Genomic DNA, 19,782 nt, shown 5'->3' with positions numbered 1-19,782 from the left:
ATATACCTCAGCCAAATGGAACCATGTTTATTATACCTCAGCCAAATGGAACCCTGTTTATTATACCTCAGCCAAATGGAACCATGTTTATTATACCTCAGCCAAATGGAACCCTGTTTATTATACCTCAGCCAAATGGAACCCTGTTTATTATACCTCAGCCAAATGGAACCCTGTTTATTATACCTCAGCCAAATGGAACCATGTTTATTATACCACAGACTTTAAGTCAATCAGATACTACAGGTGCATTTGAAGTTATTGTAAATGTCCTTTTCCCATCTGATGGTTCAACAGCAATTTACTACTGAAATTAGTTCTTGTTATTGTTATACATTATTATTAAATCGTTTCATTTTGCTGCTGCTCATCCCACAAATACATGTTCCTTACAAATGTGGCACCATTTAAAGGGGAAATAATCAGGCTTTCCAATGGTATTTATTGACAAGAAGCATTGTTAGTAGTGACATCTGAAGTCAAACAAGTGATATCTAAAGTAGATTACGCCCTAGGCCGTTTAAAAATTGCACCGTGAATCATTTTTTATCGCAACCGGTTGTAATCTTTACACATTCATATAGTTTTTTAACTGATTCACATTACAATGTACAAATAATCCTGTAATTATTTTCTAGTTATTGTTTACACTGTGTTCACAGTTGCTCCACAGCCAGACATCAACATTATTGATGCCACAGATGACAGAGTGTTGCTGCAGTGTGAGGTTCGAGGTGCTGCTCCCAAACCTAGAGTAGAGTGGCAGGACAGGGATGGAAACAAACTTCCTGCTAAAGACCCACAGGTCTCTGAAAGAGGAGACAGATACCACATCACCCTCCAGACTACTGTCACCAAGACCCTCAGCTGTAGCTGTGTCGTCACACAGGAGGAAACCAACCGTAGGACTCATGCTGAGATTTATGTGGCTAGTATTGGTAAGATTCCTCCTTGAGTTGTTCATGTGTTTCAGCAGCACATGTAACTGTTCTTTATATTTAGTCTCTGGCTGTTCTCATGAACCATTTGTAGACATATCGCTGCAAAAAGCAAAGCCCTCTGTAATCTGTATGTATTCCACGTATTTATTCCTAATAGCACCACAGTGACTGCTGCTGTAAAACACAGGACTTTCAAGCAGGGGAGCGGAGTTCTCTTCCCGAGGGGAAACAAAACAAATGTTTTAATCCAAACCATGATCTTGTTATTTTGGTGTCTAAATTTACGTGTCGTCCCCGCATGATGCTGACCTTTTGTCAGCTAAACTCAACTGTAATGGCGGCTGACACAAGCGACAGCTCACAGAGCTCTGTACCCGTCCTCACGTGACCGGCCGGTGGTTGCCTAACTTTGTAGGATGTTATACAAACTGTTGTGCATGAGTTTTCGTACCATATCATACGAACCCATTCATGAGAATGCGTTTGAATGTGTCTACAACAGTGTTGGTCATCTTACTTTAAAAAAGTAATTAGTTACAGTTTTTTAACAGTTAAATTACTTCTCCCAAAAAGTAATTGAGTTAGTAACTCAGTTACCACATTGTAAAAGTAATTAGTTACTCAGCAAAGTAACTGTGACGTTATTTTTTATGTTCTATAACGCTATTACGTTCTATAACATCTTTAACGTCAAAGATGTTTATGTGAACTGATTGAAGAATAAAAACACATATACAGAAAAACCGAGAGTTGCTTGTTTAACAGAGTGGCTCCGTCTCCTTCGCTGGAGCTCACGCTAGCTGCATTTGCATAGCGTGCATGTTACATAAACATTCTTGCCTTTAATTTCAATGAGTAGTGCCGGTACTTCCAGTTCGAGAACGCTACCTTTGAATTTCCCTAGCTCGTTGCCATTGTCGCTGTCTTGTGTTTAGTGGTAGTCGTGTCGTGTTCTATTTACCTCGGAACTTAACGAGGTCAAAGTTGAAAACGCCCCTGATCTCAGATTTGCGAGCTCGGAACTCGGACAACCTCGCAGTAGCCCGAGTTCAAAATCCAACACGCTGCCCCCCTGTATCAACAGTTGTGAAAGCTGCAGTAACATGAAGTCATAAGCACTTCTGTCTTATTTGTGTCACTAAATGACTCAGGCAGTCATTACAACAACGGTCTAGATGGTCAGAGAGCAACGCCTCCATAATCATCAGACATACAAAGATATCTGACAGTGGAAACTACACCTGTTATTTTCCTCATCTTCAGCCACCTCAAACATTCTACATTGATCTTGTTGTTGGTGAGTATTTTTATTAAACAGTTAAAGATGTTCGCTCAATGAACAGGATAATTCAATTTATGATGATAATACATGTTTTTTATGATTCAGACAAAATGTCACAAAGTGCTAAATCTGCCTATAAAAAATATGTTCTTAATATTTAAATAAAGATTAACATATTTATCATCTAAGCTCGTACCTCCATAAACATATAAATGAAGTGTCTTTGTTCTGTGGGTGTCCTGCTACCAAAGAAAGTCTGGCCTCTTTTCTCTACAGTTAGTTTCTTCTTTCCAGTTGAGATGTAAACACACAGAAAACAAAGCCTGTAGTGTTGTTTGCTCTATTTCCCATGATGCTTTGGGGATGAAATGGTTTCTGATTCTTACACACCGCTGAGCTCGTTGTTAGAAATATTACCACAAACTAACTACTACATGTAACTGTGGAGTAGCTTATCTACAGAAAACAAAAGACCTGTTAAATACAGTTAAATTTTGTTACTAAATTATCTTATATTGCTAAATGTTATGGCAATAATAATGTTACATTTAAAGGCCCACTTGTTATGGATTGCCATTTTATTCAATATTAAATAAAGAATAAATATGGGAAGGGACTTCATACGTACACATTTCTTTGTTTTCCTCTCTATTACTTCCACTTGTGATATCCAGATGAAGGGGCGTGGCTATTTCACAGCCTCAGACTAAAAGGCTGAATCTCATTTCTCTGTCTTACCCCTTACCCCTACCCCTTCCCCTTACCCCTAGCCCTTCACTTTACCCCTACCCCTTCCCTTTACCCCTACCCCTTACCCCTAGCCCTTCCCTTTACCCCTAGTCCTTTGTCTTACCCCTAGCCCTTTGTCTTACCCCTAGCCCTTGTCCCTCGAAACCGAGTGGTAAGGGCTAGGGATGAAAACATACCCCTATGAAATGAGACACCACTTGGTCGTCATCAAACATCGTCATAATATTTGTATACACACTGCGTGGTGTTTTGTATATCTGTTTCAGTTATCACAGTTTTGAATGTCATTGATGTTCAGAAACATTTTCTTTGTTAACATGTATGTATTGTCCAATAAAGTAAACATAATGTGCAAACACATTATATATTATTATTATTATTATTATTATTATTATTATTATTATTATTATTATTATATTATATATATATTACAGAACCATTATCAACTATTAGAACCATAACCAGGGACGGACTGGGGTTAAAAAACAGCCCTGGACTTTCTCCCAAATAGGCCCATCATCCGGCCATCCGCCCCTAGCCGTGCGCGACAGACACTAGCCAGGATGTCCTGATACTATGCCACAATACTGTAGCCTATCAGACAAGGTATTCACAGCAAGTAACATCTCAAAACCAATGATGATAATTGGGGTTGTGTTTATTAATAAAGCCTCAGCCTTCAAATAAAAACAAAAAATGTACAATGCCATTACATCTGCATTGAAAATAAAATACAAATAATGAAATGTCACTGGCTACAGAAACCCCAAATTATACAAACTTGTAATTATAAAACATCTAATCTAATAACAGGTTTTTATCTTTTGCTGAGGGTGGTAAGCAAAAATATTGTTCCAGGCTTGACTATCTGACTTAGGCCGTTTGAAATATTGTGATGTAGAGCATCCTGGGACATCCTGGCACTTCCCTGCACTCTCCCTGTCATCTTTTGTGCTGCAACTGTCTTCAATCTGAATAAACAAATGATTTTAAAGAGAGGTTATTAGCTAGTATTGATGATATAATATGTTTTGCTTTGTGTTAAAGAATTAGCATTAAATAACCTTTAATTTAATATTTTGTCAATGTCATATTACACTTTTGATTCATATTAAGGCTGTGAAATGATGAAAATGACTAGGCCCTATCAATTGTGTCTGTGAAGTGAAAGACAAGGAAAGACTGCACTCTGATGGAAGACAGACAGAAAGGGCAAGCTAGGAGTTTTTGGTTAAACTTTTGGTTAAACTTGGTGAATTATTTAGCCCCCCTTCCCTGTTTGTTAGCACGTTTAGAGTGGTACCAATGCATGCCTGATGTTTTCCTGTTTAATTCAATACCATAGTCTTCATCCTAGCAGCAAAGTGAGCTCACTCAACCTCTCATATACAACGAAGTGAAATCACGCTCAACCCACGATTATTTATTATTAACGCGCTTTAATGTTTCAAATTAACCTAACAGAAATTATTAAACACGTTAAGTTTGACAGCACTAAATGGCACGATAATTTTCATAATCATGATGCACGCCCATGTTGATAGCTGACTATGCAATTTGCTAAGATAGCGATGAAGGCAGCCTATTACAATGTGTCCTGCTCCTGGCACTTACCAGTACCTCTTCTGATGTGAAATTAACTCTGCTGTCTGTCCCTCATCATGACCAGTCACGTCTAATGATGTAGGCCTACTCTTCTTCCTCAGTTTTTTTTTTTTTTACACGTAGCATATAGAGCGCCCAGATTGTCAGTCCGTCCCTGACCATAACTAAAATCAGAATCAGAATCAGCTTTATTGGCCAGGTTTGCGCAAACAAACAAGGAATTTGACTCTGGTTAATCTTTGCTCTCAAAGTACAACACTAACATATAAGAATAAAAACAGAAAGGACATTATTCTGTATACTGTAAAGTATACAGAATAACAATACAATATAAATTTACAAAAAATATACAATAACAATTGAAGAGAGGGAAGGAATAGTGCAATATTAGTATAGTCTGAGATTTAAGATTTAAATATAAAGGTAGTGCAGGCAGTTCAGTGCAATGGTGAAATATTAATACCAATATTGTAATCATAAGATTGACAATATACATGAAACTGTTGGCCAGTAACCTTTCCCTCCAACCCCGTTTCTTTCATCAGTGTCCTGTATCATAACCAACAACACCGTATAATCTTTATCAATCAATATGAGCACTTTAAAGCCACTGAGGGGCTGCTATACGGGCTAATAACAAACAGCCAAGGCTAATAACTTAGCTGACACGCTTGCTGTACAGACTCCAATAGCCTAGTCCTTGTTATATTTTATGTACATTTATTTCTCATCGCGATAAACGTGCAGGAATCCATATGTGTCCATCAAGCTCCATAAACAAACATTTCATACATCAACATGAGTGTTGCAGTGCTGTGCGGTCAAAAACTATTTGTGCTCCTCCATCCAACAGCACACCTGCTACCTGTTGAAAGGTTCTTACTTAAATAGACATGTGACGTAAAGCACAATCCTCACACCTAGTGGACATTTTGTGTCCTACACACAAATACATGAAAATGGCTCTTAAAGTATCCCTTTAAGTAAAACTAGCAGAAGAGCAAATAAGTATTTGATCAAGATCAAAGTAATTATATCTGTCTGATAAATGCGGTGAAGTAAAAAGTAGCATAAAATGGAAATACTCAGCCAGACATTTAGCCAGTTGTGTAATATTTTCTTTTTACAAAACTTATCAGCTATGACGACAACTATCATAAAATAAAGATGCAAGACTTATTCCAGAGTCCATCATTGACTTGTACCTGTGAGCCTTGATTCAGGGTGTAGAGAACTCATTACACAGCAGCAGATGTAAACAGCCTGAAGCAGAGGAGGCCGACAGTTATTGAAACATTCTTCCTCCTGATGAGCAACATGTCTCAGACAGAAGACAGTGCTCCAACATCACCCTCCTCCTCCTCCTCCTCCTCTTCTTCACTACTGAGACTAAAACCTGAACCAACTCTCAGCTGTGTATCTGAGCAGGAGGAAAGTGTCCAGAAGATCAGAGCTAACATCTCTGTTCCTGGTGACATTCATCCTACGGCAGTTTTTATCTGCAAATAGTTTTAAATCTTAGTTTCAGAAGCATGCACGCCTGCAGTTGTTCTCTTTGTGTAGAATGTGATACTATATGATATGCAGTTACAGTCTGAGGGCCCTATCTTGCACCTGGTGCAGCGCAGTGCAGCACAAAGCCCGACGCAAGTGTCTTTGCTAGTTTAAGAACGACGCAGTTGTCAGTTTCCCGTCCAGCGCCTGCGTCGTTTAAATAGCAAATGCACCAACGCCCATCTCTGCGCCCATGGGCGTGCTGGTCTTACAGGGAGGTGTGTTCAGGTGCATTTTGGGCGTATTGCTATCTTGAGGCAGCGGGAAGTGATTGCACCATTGACCAACAAAAAAACAGTTCTAAAGTCAATAACGCAGCATGTCATTGTTATTTTAACAGCGCATTAGGCTCGTGCACAGCGTGCGCACACTATGCTTGTTACACACACAGGGAAGGGCAGCAGCACACACAGATGCAAAAGATTACAAATAAAAATATTACGGTGCAAATCCGCCATCGTAATAGCAATGCGCCAAGATAGAAACGCGCCTGGCTTTTAAAGGGAATGGGAGATGATCTCTGATTGGTTTATTACATGTTACGCCCAAAACACACCTCTGATTAATGAAGACACTAAGTACAACCCTTTTGAACCATGCGCCCGGCGCACTGACCCTATTTTTCCGCTGTCAAACTAGCAAAAGTGGATTTGGACACGCCCCTAAACGCACCTGCGCCATGACGCTCACGCCGTGCGCTTAGATCGTTAAAATAGGACCCTGAGTGTTACATTAACTTTTTTGTCTTCTGTTTCAGGGTTCTCCACTGGATGGATTGTTGCTGGTGTTCTTGTTCCTGTTGCTGGTGTTATTCTAGCTGTATATATATTTTACAGGCGTAAAAGAAGTAAGTGTAAAAAAATGGATTGTATCATCATATTCATATCATTTTATCATCATCATCTTTATCATCATCATATTTAGTCTTTGCAGTTGTTTTACCTTCAGTCATTAATCATTGTGTTGTATGTATTTACACCAGAGTAGGATCAAGTCAGTTGGATTTTCTTTATTATTATTATTATTATTATTATTATTATTATAGTTATAGGATGTTATAATGTACTTAAGATTATTTTATTTTATTCTTAATTCATTATTCTTCTTATTTATTATATTTAATGTAGGGTATGAGAATTACATAATACACTACAAGCTTAAACAGTTGAAGTATTTTGGTCGTATATAAAAAAGATATGCAGAAATAATTATGGAGGAGAAATTAGACTACAAACTAAACTGCTGGTAAAACTGCCTTTGTGGAATAATTCTGTTTACAATTTTTTCTGCCTTAATAATTACTAATTGATGACTCTGCATGTTAACATATTGATTAATACATGTTTTATTTTCCAGAGCCAAAGCTCATCAAAGTGGAAGAAGGCCGTGGTGTGACTTTACCCTCACTAGCCCTCACCTGAAACACAGAGACACTTTGAACACACTGCTCTGTTTACATCTTTTTAATAAACTTCCATTTAGATATACATATACATGCTACTAAGTTACTAAAAAATAAAGTGCAGTCCTGGCTGAACCGAGACCTACATACTGAACTAAAATAATCTCCAATCAAATAAAAAAGGTTTGTACTTGATAATTGAAAATGGCACAGAGAATATTTTTTACTAACAATGTATTTACAATCTTTATACTGTTAACAATTTTCACATTTGTGTTGACACAGTTATAATTAACATATTTACATGTTTAATTATTTTAATTATTTAATTCTACCTCATACATTATAACCTCAGTCTAAGTTCTGCTAGCGTCTGATTGGTTAGTTCAGTTACATGTGAGTTAGAAACAAGGAAGTGTTTTTTTTTAACTATTGTTTATAACAATTCAGTACATAACTTCTCGTAGGAATACTGATTTTGCATTTCTCAAAAATACAAAAATATTCAAAGCGGCAAGGCTCTATTGACAATACATTAAGGTACATACAGCAATCAATACAAATAAAATAAAGTACATAGTACATACAAAAAGTTTTTTTTTAAATAGTTAAGACAAGGCATTATCCCATTCTTGTAGTCATATAGCAGTCCTCAATTAGGATTCTACACAAATATATTAATATATTACATTATTTGTATTTCGAGACCTGCTGTTGTTGTGGAGCTGGGCCACGTTCAGCCCCGACAAAACGTAGCAACATGTTTTTATAAACTGAAACGGGGCTGAGTTGAACATCCTGTTGTGTGTTCAAGCCGCTCTGCCTTTTTATTACCACGAGTTTACAGACACGTCTCAGCTGATCAGATTTCATCAGACTATGAAATCCATGTAACGCAACAAATGTAATGAGTCGCAGAAGGACTGGGATGACAGTGTGCCGCTTGTGTTGTTTGCAGCCCGTGAAGTTGTACAGGAGTCTCTAGGGTTCAGCCCTGCTGAACTGGTGTTGGGACACAAGGTGAGAGGTCCTTTGAAGGTATTTAAGGAGCTACTGGTCATGCCGGAAAAAAGAGTGTAAAGTATTCCAGAGTATGTTGCTAGGCTCAAGAATCGCCTCCAACAAGCCTGCTCTTGGCTAAAGATGCCCTGACTTCTTCCCAGCTCAAGATGAAGGAACGCTATGACCGTAGAGCAGTTGCACACTAGTTCCAGCCAGGAGACAAGGTTTGGATTCTGTTGCCTATAGTTAGTAGTTCAGTTCTACCTCTGGTAGGGGCATCTCAAAAATTTGGGGGCATTGTCACTAGCCTATTTATCAGCAGAAGTAAAACCGTTTCAGGTGCAATTTCTTCAGAATAAAAGTGAATTAACTTGCACAGAAAGGAGATACTGTGAGCTGGCAGCAAAATGCAGCCGTTCTGGATCACCAACCAGGTCAAATGTGATTAATACTTTCTGATAATTTGATTATGAAGTAATAGGGATTGGAGAAAAATACTCTGGATTGGAACTTGTTTTGGTGGAAGATTTGCACCCCGTAGTGTTGACACAATACAGTAACGTGAGCTATTTAAATGAGCTGATACATAGTTAAACCTCATTAGATCTTACCAGTGTATCTCTGTGTGTACTTCGTCCACAGCAATCACACAAACCTCACACGCAGGATGTGAAGCAGTTATCCTGGAAATGTTCTTCCGTGGATCCAGACTAGAAAAAGGGTTAAACACAAAGGAAGGTGCCAGCAGCAGCCGTAACACAGAGTCTTCTTTGTCAATTTATCTGCTTGCTCATTCCTACAGACTGTACCGTTACACCCATCTTTTGTAATCCCAAGAGTATTATGTGTACTTCTACCATGAGATCTTCTCAGGTAGAAGTATTTGTATTGATGACAAACTCCTGCTGCTGAATCTGACATAAGACAGTTATTGCTTTTAAAGAATCATTAGCATATAGTTAGACTTAAAGGATGTGTAAATACCACTTTTTGAAGTGAACGTTGGGTATACACATAATGATATAAAGAATAAAGATGATGGAAAAACTTCATCTGAAAGTGTTACAGTCCATCTGTAGTATTAAGTCATGTTCTTCCACAGATTCTCCCAGATTCACGTTAACTTCCAGTTGCTTGAGTAAATATATATTTACATTTATATAGATGGAGTGATTGAGAGTTTCCCAAAAGTCATTCTAGTTATCAGAATGAAACTTTATTATAACGATCAATGTGGAGGATTAATCAAAAAACTGAAACCTGTTGAGCAGCCAGGATACATGTTGTAGTATCAGAAGTATGTTTGTAGTTTGTTTCTTTAATCAAAGTTTGAACACAGAAACATCCACAACAGTCACAACATACAGTTTGACATATTTCATCTTTTATTTAGATAGAAATGATGAAGAGCTGCCTGAAATGACATGATGCCCTGAGAGTTCATCAGATAAAACATACTGTACATGCACAATTCTGATATCAGCAACAACAGTGTCTAGTTCAACCTGACAAACTCTTGACTTAGCACCTTAAGACATAAAAAGAAGCAGAACATGATTGTCCTAAATAATGTCAATGACACAAATATCCAAATAAAAAAAGAAGTCACATTAGATTTTACTTTGGTTACAAAAAAATCACATTTCTTTTACATCGTGACAGCAGGCTTTGGTCTTAAAAGTCTAGTTTTCTAAAGCCCATCACATCTAGCTCAGTTAGGACTTTTAACAACTACAAGCAGCAGGATAATATTAATAAAGCAGTTTATATGTCATTCATCCATTCACACCCCGATGACAGCGAGCTACCATGCAAGGTGCTGTCTGACCATCGGGAGCAATTTGGGGTTCAGTGTCTCGCTCAAGGACACTTGGACGTGTGGACAAGAAGAGCCGGGGATCAAACCACCGACCACCGACCCTGCCAGCAGGTATATCAACGTTTTCTTTTAAAGGAGACATATTATGCTCATTTTCAGGTTCATACTTGTATTTTCAATTTCTATGAGAACATGTTTTAATGTTCAAAAAACACTATTACTTACTTTACTATTTTCCTTTCTGCTTATTTTGCAACAAAAAAACCTCCCAGTGACCCAGAAAGGATTTCCCCCGTAGACCACCGTTGTAAAAGAGACGTCTGTAAACATGCTGCCAGGACACCTCCAACTGCAAACAAGGTCAGTGTTGGTGTGTGTGTGTGTGTGTGAGTCGGTCTCTCTCTCGTGCCTGACTCTCTCTCTCTCTCTCTCTCTCTGAAGTCAAAACGTCCAAAATAACCATGAATCTCATTATATATTGTAATTTCTATTTATTTTGAAATGTGTTCCATTTTGTAAAGTATGCGGCTGTGCTGTGGCCTTCCTGTATATGATTACCTTCCTGGCTTGACACATTTGCTCGCGGCTCGCCAAAGAAATAGAGGAGACGCCGAAACGTTCGCTGCAGTACGCGGGCTGGCGCGGCTGCTCCGCTCATGATCACAGCTGATATGAACGGAACGATTGGATAACGGGTGGCGAAATGGAAATAGCTTATAATACATCCACGGTGGAGATGAGGGGCCGTATTCACCATTTGCAAACACGTGACCACGACCACGTGACGACGCCATGACGGACGGCAGCATCACCGGAAGCACAAGCTAAACAGTGTAGTAGACGAGCGGAAACTTTCATTAGTTTCAATCAGTTTAAAAGTATCGACACTAAATAAAGTGTAATAATAATAATACTATCTTCATCGTGCCGTCATCGGTCGAGGTAGGGCATCTGGTAGGTGCTCACAAAGAGCGGTATTTGGAGAAGTTGGAGATCGCAGGATTGGATACCTTCTTCCTCCCTCCGTTTTCACGGACCTCATTAAATGGCAGAGTCTTCTTCAGACTTCAGTCCACACTATTTCTGTTTTGACAGCCAGGCCAGATTGCCAGATATACCTGTAAAAATGTAAACCCAGCGCGCCATGAAAGCAGCAAAACAAACAAACAGCCTCAACGGAGATATGCATTTTTTTTTTTTAGGTCGGGTAGAATCTAACAGTTGCGTGACCAAAGATGTAACAAACCCCGGGTAAATATTGGAGATGTATTTGAAACAGGTGAGCATTAGCTTCAGGCTAATTTGTCACGGCTACAAGGGACGTGCATTTTATGTCATTTCAACATTAGTGCACTCACACTGAATTAGCTATATAGCAGGGTTACAAAAGTGTATTTGAGCGATATCCGCCGTGTTACTCGAGCGTCCTGTTTTCTCCCTTTCATTCCAAAGCACACAGTTGACAACCTGCAGGTGGAGACAGGCTGGGACATACACGCCGCTGTGGACTTGTGTCAGTCTCGCAGGCGGTTTCAGGAAAGTGGCTGCATGTGTCCGACAATGCACAGAACATTAACCGGTACAAGCCTACAGCTGTCCGCGGACACGGAGTGCGGAAAGTGTGTCAGAGGCTCCCGGACGGTGAACTGAGACTCCGTTTCCTGCTTGTCGGTCAACGGTTAATGATCGGTTGGCTGCCAAAAATCTCACGCTTACCAGCTAATTAATTACCCTGAGGTAAACGCTAGCTATCAGTAAACAGAAGTGACGTGGTGGCTGGCGTCTGGTGGTTGCACCAGTGTGTGTGTGTGTGTGTGTGTGTGTGTGTGTGTGTCGGCCTGCCCCCATGAAGCTCCAACATGCAGACAGCAGAGGAGCAGCAGAAAGTAGCTGCACCTTCACCAAAATGAAGACTGAAAAACAGAACTATTTTGGTACAAACATTTACTCGCATTTTAGAACACAAACAGTCCATTCTTCACCAGCTGCCTTTTGAATTTCAGATTCTGTGGTAATAATGTTTTGGTCACTTCCTGGTCAAACTACAAGTTCCTTTACTAACATTTGAGTCACTTCTGCAGGTGTGGGGGTTTTCACTCTTAATTATTCAATAAAAAGTATAGTTTTTTTTCTGAAATTGAAACTAAAAGTCATGTACTTGCTGACTGCGTGAGACCTCACAGCGGCCTCAGAACAGAAGAAATTGTCAGACGAGGAGTCCACGAAGACACCGAGATTGCAGAAGTTCCCTCCATTCAGATTTATCTGAAACAATCACATGTTTACAAGTCAACCAGCTGTCCCAGACACATCAACGGACTTCAGGCAGAGTCACCTGATATAGACAACTGACCTTTTTATACGCCATTTTGGGCAGTGTTAGTAGGACACATTTACACACACACACACACACACACACACACACACACACACACACACACACACACACACACACACACACACACACACACACACACACACACACACACACACACACACACACATCCTGTTCCTTACATGTAAAAATGGCTTTGAAACTATTCTATTTTTTAATTCAATCTCCTACTGCATGGGCGTACGCAGGGTTTAAGAAATACTGAGGTCCAAAGACTAAGCGTACTGGGGGGGGGGGGGTTCGAAGAAAAAAGAAAAAGAAGAAAAAAAGAAAGTGCATTTTAAAACATTTGGAGAGAAAACATTATAACTAACAATAACTTTAAAACCATGTAAGTGAGCAGGAGCATAATTGTTCTGTCATACATACAGAAAATCTGTTTAAATGTGTTAAAGTGGAAGAGACTATACATGTTGCAATACCTGTGTCATTGATCATTGATCATCAGACCTCTCAGGTCATCAGGCAGAGATCTTCAAGCTGATCCCAGAATCAGATCCAGGTCTGGTGTCTTCAGTAACTGTGGTACTGCTCTTTGGAACAAGCTGCGTTTGGACATCACTGTGTCAACATTTACAGTGTGTGTGTGTGTGTGTGTGTGTGTGTGTGTGTGTGTGTGTGTGTGTGATGCTTGTACCATATTCTTATTTTTGTTGTTTATGCTTTGTTCTTCATGCTTATATGTTGTCTTTTAATGTAAAAGGTGCTTTATAAATAAAATTACCATTGATCATATTACCTTAGAACAGAGCCAGACACTATTTAGTTTTTATAGTTGTATACATATCATAATGTGCCTATCTCAGCTTTGACCTGTCACTCTTACAGAGAGAAGAGCCTCCTCTCTAAGTGGGCTGGGCCTAATTTGTACTTCAAACATGATGCATTATATTACAACATAAACACCCATCTTGATACATGATTGATAGTGAATGTTACTAAACTTACAGAACTAGAAAGAAAAGTGAAAGTGTGTGGGACCTGTAAATGATCTGGATCTCACAGTGGGATTACATAGTGAGGTCACATGTATCTGGTTTCCTGATTATAGGACAGACATTACAAGACTAAACTTAACAAAATAATATCTAATAAAGTATTTACTATTAGAATGTACTTTTTCCTTACCTAGATGGGTTTCCTGGGCGTTGTAATCCTGCAGGAAGGAAAACAAGTTAAGAAGTAAATCCCAACTGACCTGATTCTACTCTGGTGTAAATACCAACACAATGATTAATGACTGAAGATAAAACAACCTCAAAGACTCTAAACATGACATATATATAAATAATGTGTTGTCTGCTCATCATGAAAATGTTATATATATATATAATGATACACTATTTTATTAAACTTACCTTTTTTATAACTAACTAGAAAAATAATAACAGCAACAACAGCAATAACTGCAGCAACAATCAATCCAACAATCAATCCAACAATCAATCCAGTGGTATATCCTGAAACAGAAGATAGAAAGTTAACGTAAGACTCAGAATGGAACACAGATCATATACAGCAGATTGAACATCTCAGTCTACACAAAGAGAACAACTGAAGGTGCATTCTCCTGAAACCTGAAATCTAAAACTCTTTGCAGATGAAACCAGCCGTAGGATGAATGTCACCAGGAACAGAGATGTTAGCTCTGATCTTCTGGACACTTTCCTCCTGCTCGGATACACAGCTGAGAGTTGGTTCAGGTTTTAGTCTCAGTAGTGAAGAAGAGGAGGAGGAGGAGGAGGGTGATGTTTATATCTGATGTCTGTGAAATGTGTTCTCTAAACCCTGAGCCGAGGCTCACAGGTACAAGTCAATGATTGACTCTGGGTTAACTCTTGTTTTATGACAGTTGTTGTTACAGCTGATTAGCTTTATTAAAAGAAATTATTCTGGACTTCCGGGAACATGACCTTGAAGAAGGCATGGCAGAAGAAGATACAGGTGGGCGGAAAACAAGTTTTCTTTGACCATGATTACCCCACTGAAATCGTTCAGAAACGGAAGACATATGTGGGCATCAAGAAAGTGTTAAAGGAAAAAGGCATACGTTTCCAGACACCCCTCACAAAAATCCGGATTCACTGGAACAACGGTGTGAGGACGTATGGGAGCGCCAGAGAAGCTGCACAAGACATGGAGGAAAGAGGCTACACCGTGGATATGCCAGGCGAAGACACCGAACCTGCGGCGGGCGGGAGGGCGCCAGGAGTATCGGAGTGGCAGCGAGTGACGAGGCAAGGACGGAGCCGGGATGCAACGCACCGAGCGAGACAAAAACTACAAGGTTTTCAATGGAGGTCTTAAAGAGGCTTTGATGGGAAAAAAGCAAAAAGTGGACTTGAGACAATACAGGTATGGACAAAGACAAACAACACGATTAGACAGAGGAAAAGAGATGATGAAAGGGCTTAAGCGCAGCAAACACTATCTGTAGATTATTGAATGGGACTTTGTCCACATCTTGGATTAAAGTGACTGATTCAGAAAAAAGGATCCACAGTGGGATTGTCTGATCACGTTTCCTTTTCTTTATTTTTATTTAAAGCTAATAAGAACCGACTGGGAGTGGTCAGGTTATTTGAGTTGGACTTATCTAGACACTATGGAGCACCGTGAGTCGGGCTCCGTTTTAGGTCTAGGAAGGGGCCCTTACTTAGAGATGAGGACCTCCCCTTCACCCACCAACGGGGATTTGGGGAGGAAGGAGCAACCCCCCACCTTTTGAAGTTGTATTTCCGGATTTCTATTATGTTAACAACTGTTTATGAGTGTGTAGTTCAGAACTGTTTGGGAGTGCACTTTCTGGGAGTAGTATATCATAATGTCGTCTAACAATGTCAAAATAATGTCGCTGAATGTAAATGGTTTGAACATACCAAAAAAAAAAAAAAGAGGGTTATGACAAAACTGAAGAAGGAAAAAGCACAAATTATATTTTTACAGGAGACCCATTTAACACAGTCAGAACATGATAAACTGAAAAGATATGGCTACAGGAATCTATATTACAGTTCATACAAAGGGAGATACAGCAGAGGGGTCGTAACTTTAATATCAAACATGATTCAATTTGATTGTGAGAAGGAGCTCAAAGATGGGGAGGGGAGATATGTTATAGTAAAGGGTAGATTAGAAAATGAACCAATAACATTGGTAAATATATATGCACCCCCGGAGAGCGATAACAAATTCTTCAAAGCCTTGTTAGATGTCATAGCTGTTGAAGCAGAGGGAATCTTAATTTGTGGGGGGGGATTTGAATGTTATTATGAATCATAATATGGACACAACGAGCCTCAAAAGGAATAAAGGGCAGTTAACGAGATTAGTAAACATATCACTGGAGGAGATGGGGATGGTAGACATATGGAGAAACCTACATCCTCTGGATAAGGATTTTACACATTATTCAGCTGCACATAAAGTTCATTCACCGACAGATTACTTCCTGGTGTATCAGAGTGACAGCTTCAGAGTGAAGGAATGTGAGATCGGGGCTGCAGATGTGTCAGACCACAACCCTCTCTACCTGAAAATTAACATAAACAACAGGAAAAGACACACAGTATGGAGACTCAATGTAGGAATTTTGAATAATGAACAAAGAATAGAGAAAGTAAAAGCAGAAATAAAAAGATATGAGGAAAATAACAATGGAGAGGTGGATCCGACAATATTGTGGGATGCCATGAAGGCTGTCATTAGGGGAAAACTGATAGCTGAAGCAGCACATGTTAAGAGTTAAATTGGAGGCATACAAAAAATATGCAGATAATCTGAGGGAATTGGAACAGGAATAGCAGAATACAAATGATACAAAAACTTATCAACAGATCAAGATATTGAAAACAAAGATAAATGACTTGCTATTGGAAGAAGTTGAAAAAAAGAATAGGTTTCTGAAACAGAACTACTATGAAGCAGGCTCAAAGGCTACTAAATTGCTAGCGAAACGAATATGAAAACAACAAGTGCTAAGCAACATATGTAAAATCAGAGATCCAAATACAAATGAGTTAACCCACAACCCAGAGGAGATAGAGGAAATCTTCCGGAGATACTATGAGGAACTATATACACAGCCAGACTTTGCGGATGAAGAGGAAATGAGAGTGTTTCTAAATTCATTGGACCTGCCATCGATCGGGTAATATTCAAAATGATAGGCTAACGGCTGATATTACAATGGAAGAGGTAAATGATGCAATAAGTACATTAAAAAATAATAAATCTCCGGGCAGTGATGGATACCCCGCAGAGTGGTATAAAATGTTTAAAGATGAGCTCACACCACTACTCTTGGCCTCTTTTAATTGGACACTCCAAAACAATGAAATACCTCCATCCTGGACTGAAGCAATCCTTACAGTCATCCACAAACAAGGAAGAGACAAAGAGCACTGTGGAACTTACAGACCAATCTCGTTGCTAAACGTGGACTATAAAATCTACACAACAATTATTTCAAAACGATTGAATACTTTCATAACAGAAATTATAGAGGAAGATCAAACAGGATTTATAAGCGGAAGGCAAACGCAGGACAATATCAGAAGAACTTTGCATATCGTAGACGAAGCACAACAGAAAAAACAAAGCATTATATTAGTAAGCATCGACTGTGTGAATTGGAGATTTTTGTATCAAGTGCTAGAACGATTTGGATTTAACAGTGAATCAGTACAATGCATAAAGACTCTATATCAACAGCCCACCGCCAAAATTAAAATAAATGGAAGTCTGACTGATAAAATCAACTTGCAAAGGTCTACCAGACAGGGTTGTTGCCTGTCACCCACTTTGTTCGCTCTTTTCATAGAACCGTTGGCGCAAGCAGTTCGTCAGAACGAAGAACTGGAGGGAGTAATGGTGAACGGAACAGAACACAAAATAGGACTTTTTGCCGATGATGTCATAGCCTTCTTAGAAAAACCAAACAAATCACTTCCTGTACTGATGAAACTTTTAGAAAGGTACAGGCACCTCTCAGGATATAAAGTTAATATATCCAAAACACAGATACTACCATTTAACTACACTCCATCAAAAGAGATTCAGGATTCATATCATCTTGATTGGAACCTAAAGAAAAGAAAAATATCTGGGGGTCTCCATCACTAAAGGATTGTCTAAACTATATTAAGAAAATTATGACAAAATAAGCCAAGAGATACAAAAAGACTTTGGAAGATGGGCTACTCTGCCGCTAGATTTTAACTCGAGAATTGAAATAATCAAAATGAATGTGCTACCTAGGCTCCTCTATTTATTTCACTATCTACCAGTAGAGGTCCCTCAAACCCAGTTTGTGACCTGGAACAAAATAATATCAAGGTTTATCTGGGCAGTACAAAACCTAGAATTAGGTTTGAAACTCTCCAGCTGCCAAAAGACAGAGGGGGAATGAGTCTACCAAGACTGAAAGAATACTACTTTGCAGCCCAGCTGAGATATTTACTCTGCTGGCGTAAACCAGATTACACAGCAAAGTGGAAAGAAATGGAGAAAGAGTTTGGAGGATACCCAATTCAGAATGTGATCGGAGATAAAGAAACATACAATAAAATTAAAAATAAAACTGACTCAATTACATTGTTCACTCTGGAATTATGGTATAGAATAATAAAAAATGATGGGATAAATAAGGACATACATTTGTTAAAGTGGGTTGCATCCGACAGTAATTTCAAACCTGCCAGTTATGACGAGGGATTCAAACAGTGCGGAATTAAGGGAATTACGGCATGGTGCACTCTAGAGAAAGATGGGGGGGGGCTGGAGAGTTTTCAGAACATGAGAGTCAAATATGATCTGGGTAAACATGAATTCTTTAGGTACTTACAACTAAGAGATTATTACAGGAAAGAAATCAAGGTGGATCCCTCCACGCAAGTGAATGTTGTGATACAAACAATAATTAGTATTTACAAGGACACTAACATTAGAATGATATCAGTATTGTACCAAAAATTCACAATAAACAAGAATACAAGTAATTATATAAAGGAAAAGTGGGAGTCAGAGTTCAACATAGAAATCTCGGACAAAGATTGGCTAAATATGTGGAAAATGCATCAAACATCCACCAATTTGCGGATATGGAGGGAGTTCTCTTGGAAAAATTTGGTCAGATTCTTTATCACGCCCAAGGTCAAGAGTAAATATTTGAGTGTGAATCTATCATGATGGAGAGAATGTGGAGCATCAAGCTCAGATCATGCGCATGTATTTTGGAAATGTGATAAGGTACAACGGTTTTGGAGGACGGTACATAAAACTTTACAAGAGGTGTTGGGATATGAGATCCCTATGTGTTGTAAGGTACTCTATTTGTGTAATCTCACAGAGGAAAATGTACATGCAGGGGATAGGTACCTGGTAAAAATACTGATAATAGCTGGTAAAAAAAGCTATCACAAGGAAATGGGGTAGAGTGGATCCTCCGACTCAGGAACAATGGATGGAGATAATAGAGGAAACCTACGTAATGGAAAAATTGACACATCGCTTAAGAGTGCAAGAAACACAGATGGAGGACAAATGGCTGAAATGGACATTCTTCAGGACCTCGAACAGCGACAAAGACTATTGAAAGAACACTAGTTACAGAAGACGAAACTGAGTACTCAACTAATGAATAATAAAGGAATGCAACTCCCAACAGGACTGTATTTTGTTTTTGTTTTCTAGTGGGGCTTTGTGTGTTTTTTTGTATTGCCGGATATGGGGTGTACGTGTACAAAATGTGAAAAATCAATAAAAACCAAAGTGAAGAAAAAAGAAATGATTCTACTTAGTTTAAGAATGCTTGATTCTGATTGGCTGGGAGGAGGGCATTAACCCGGCAGGTCGCCCGCTGACTGAGCACAGCGTCATCAAATAGTAGATCAATACGCCGCTTGTATTTTTTCCTCTATCACAGAAATTTCAAACATGAGGTCCATTGTAAAAATAAACCTTGTTTAAAAACGTTTCTAAAATCGGGTCAGTCGATACATAGTTTCACAAGCGAGATACAATGTAGCAACT

At 39.0% G+C, this 19,782-nt stretch overlaps 3 long non-coding RNA genes across 3 annotated transcripts; 2 read left to right on the top strand and 1 right to left on the bottom strand.

Moving 5' to 3' along the window:
- The first annotated feature begins 2,049 nt into the window (after window positions 1–2,049).
- Window positions 2,050–7,780, top strand: LOC144514151 (uncharacterized). Its single transcript, XR_013501267.1, has 3 exons — window positions 2,050–2,238; window positions 6,890–6,979; window positions 7,489–7,780. It is a non-coding gene; the product is annotated as an uncharacterized LOC144514151 (long non-coding RNA).
- Window positions 7,781–8,245: 465 nt separating this feature from the next.
- On the top strand, window positions 8,246–10,202 carry LOC144514150 (uncharacterized). The gene is made up of 2 exons (XR_013501266.1): window positions 8,246–8,760; window positions 9,179–10,202. It is a non-coding gene; the product is annotated as an uncharacterized LOC144514150 (long non-coding RNA).
- A 2,082-nt stretch (window positions 10,203–12,284) lies between these two features.
- Window positions 12,285–19,776, bottom strand: LOC144514149 (uncharacterized). The gene is made up of 2 exons (XR_013501265.1): window positions 13,879–19,776; window positions 12,285–12,620 (listed from the first exon to the last, which is right to left on the bottom strand). It is a non-coding gene; the product is annotated as an uncharacterized LOC144514149 (long non-coding RNA).
- Between the last annotated feature and the right edge of the window lie 6 nt (window positions 19,777–19,782).

Source organism: Sander vitreus, unplaced genomic scaffold (genome assembly GCF_031162955.1).
Source record: "Sander vitreus isolate 19-12246 unplaced genomic scaffold, sanVit1 ctg471_0, whole genome shotgun sequence".
Classification (NCBI taxonomy): domain Eukaryota; kingdom Metazoa; phylum Chordata; class Actinopteri; order Perciformes; family Percidae; genus Sander; species Sander vitreus.
The sequence above is the reverse complement of the archived record's forward strand: the minus strand, read 5'-3'. Positions and strand labels throughout refer to the sequence as shown.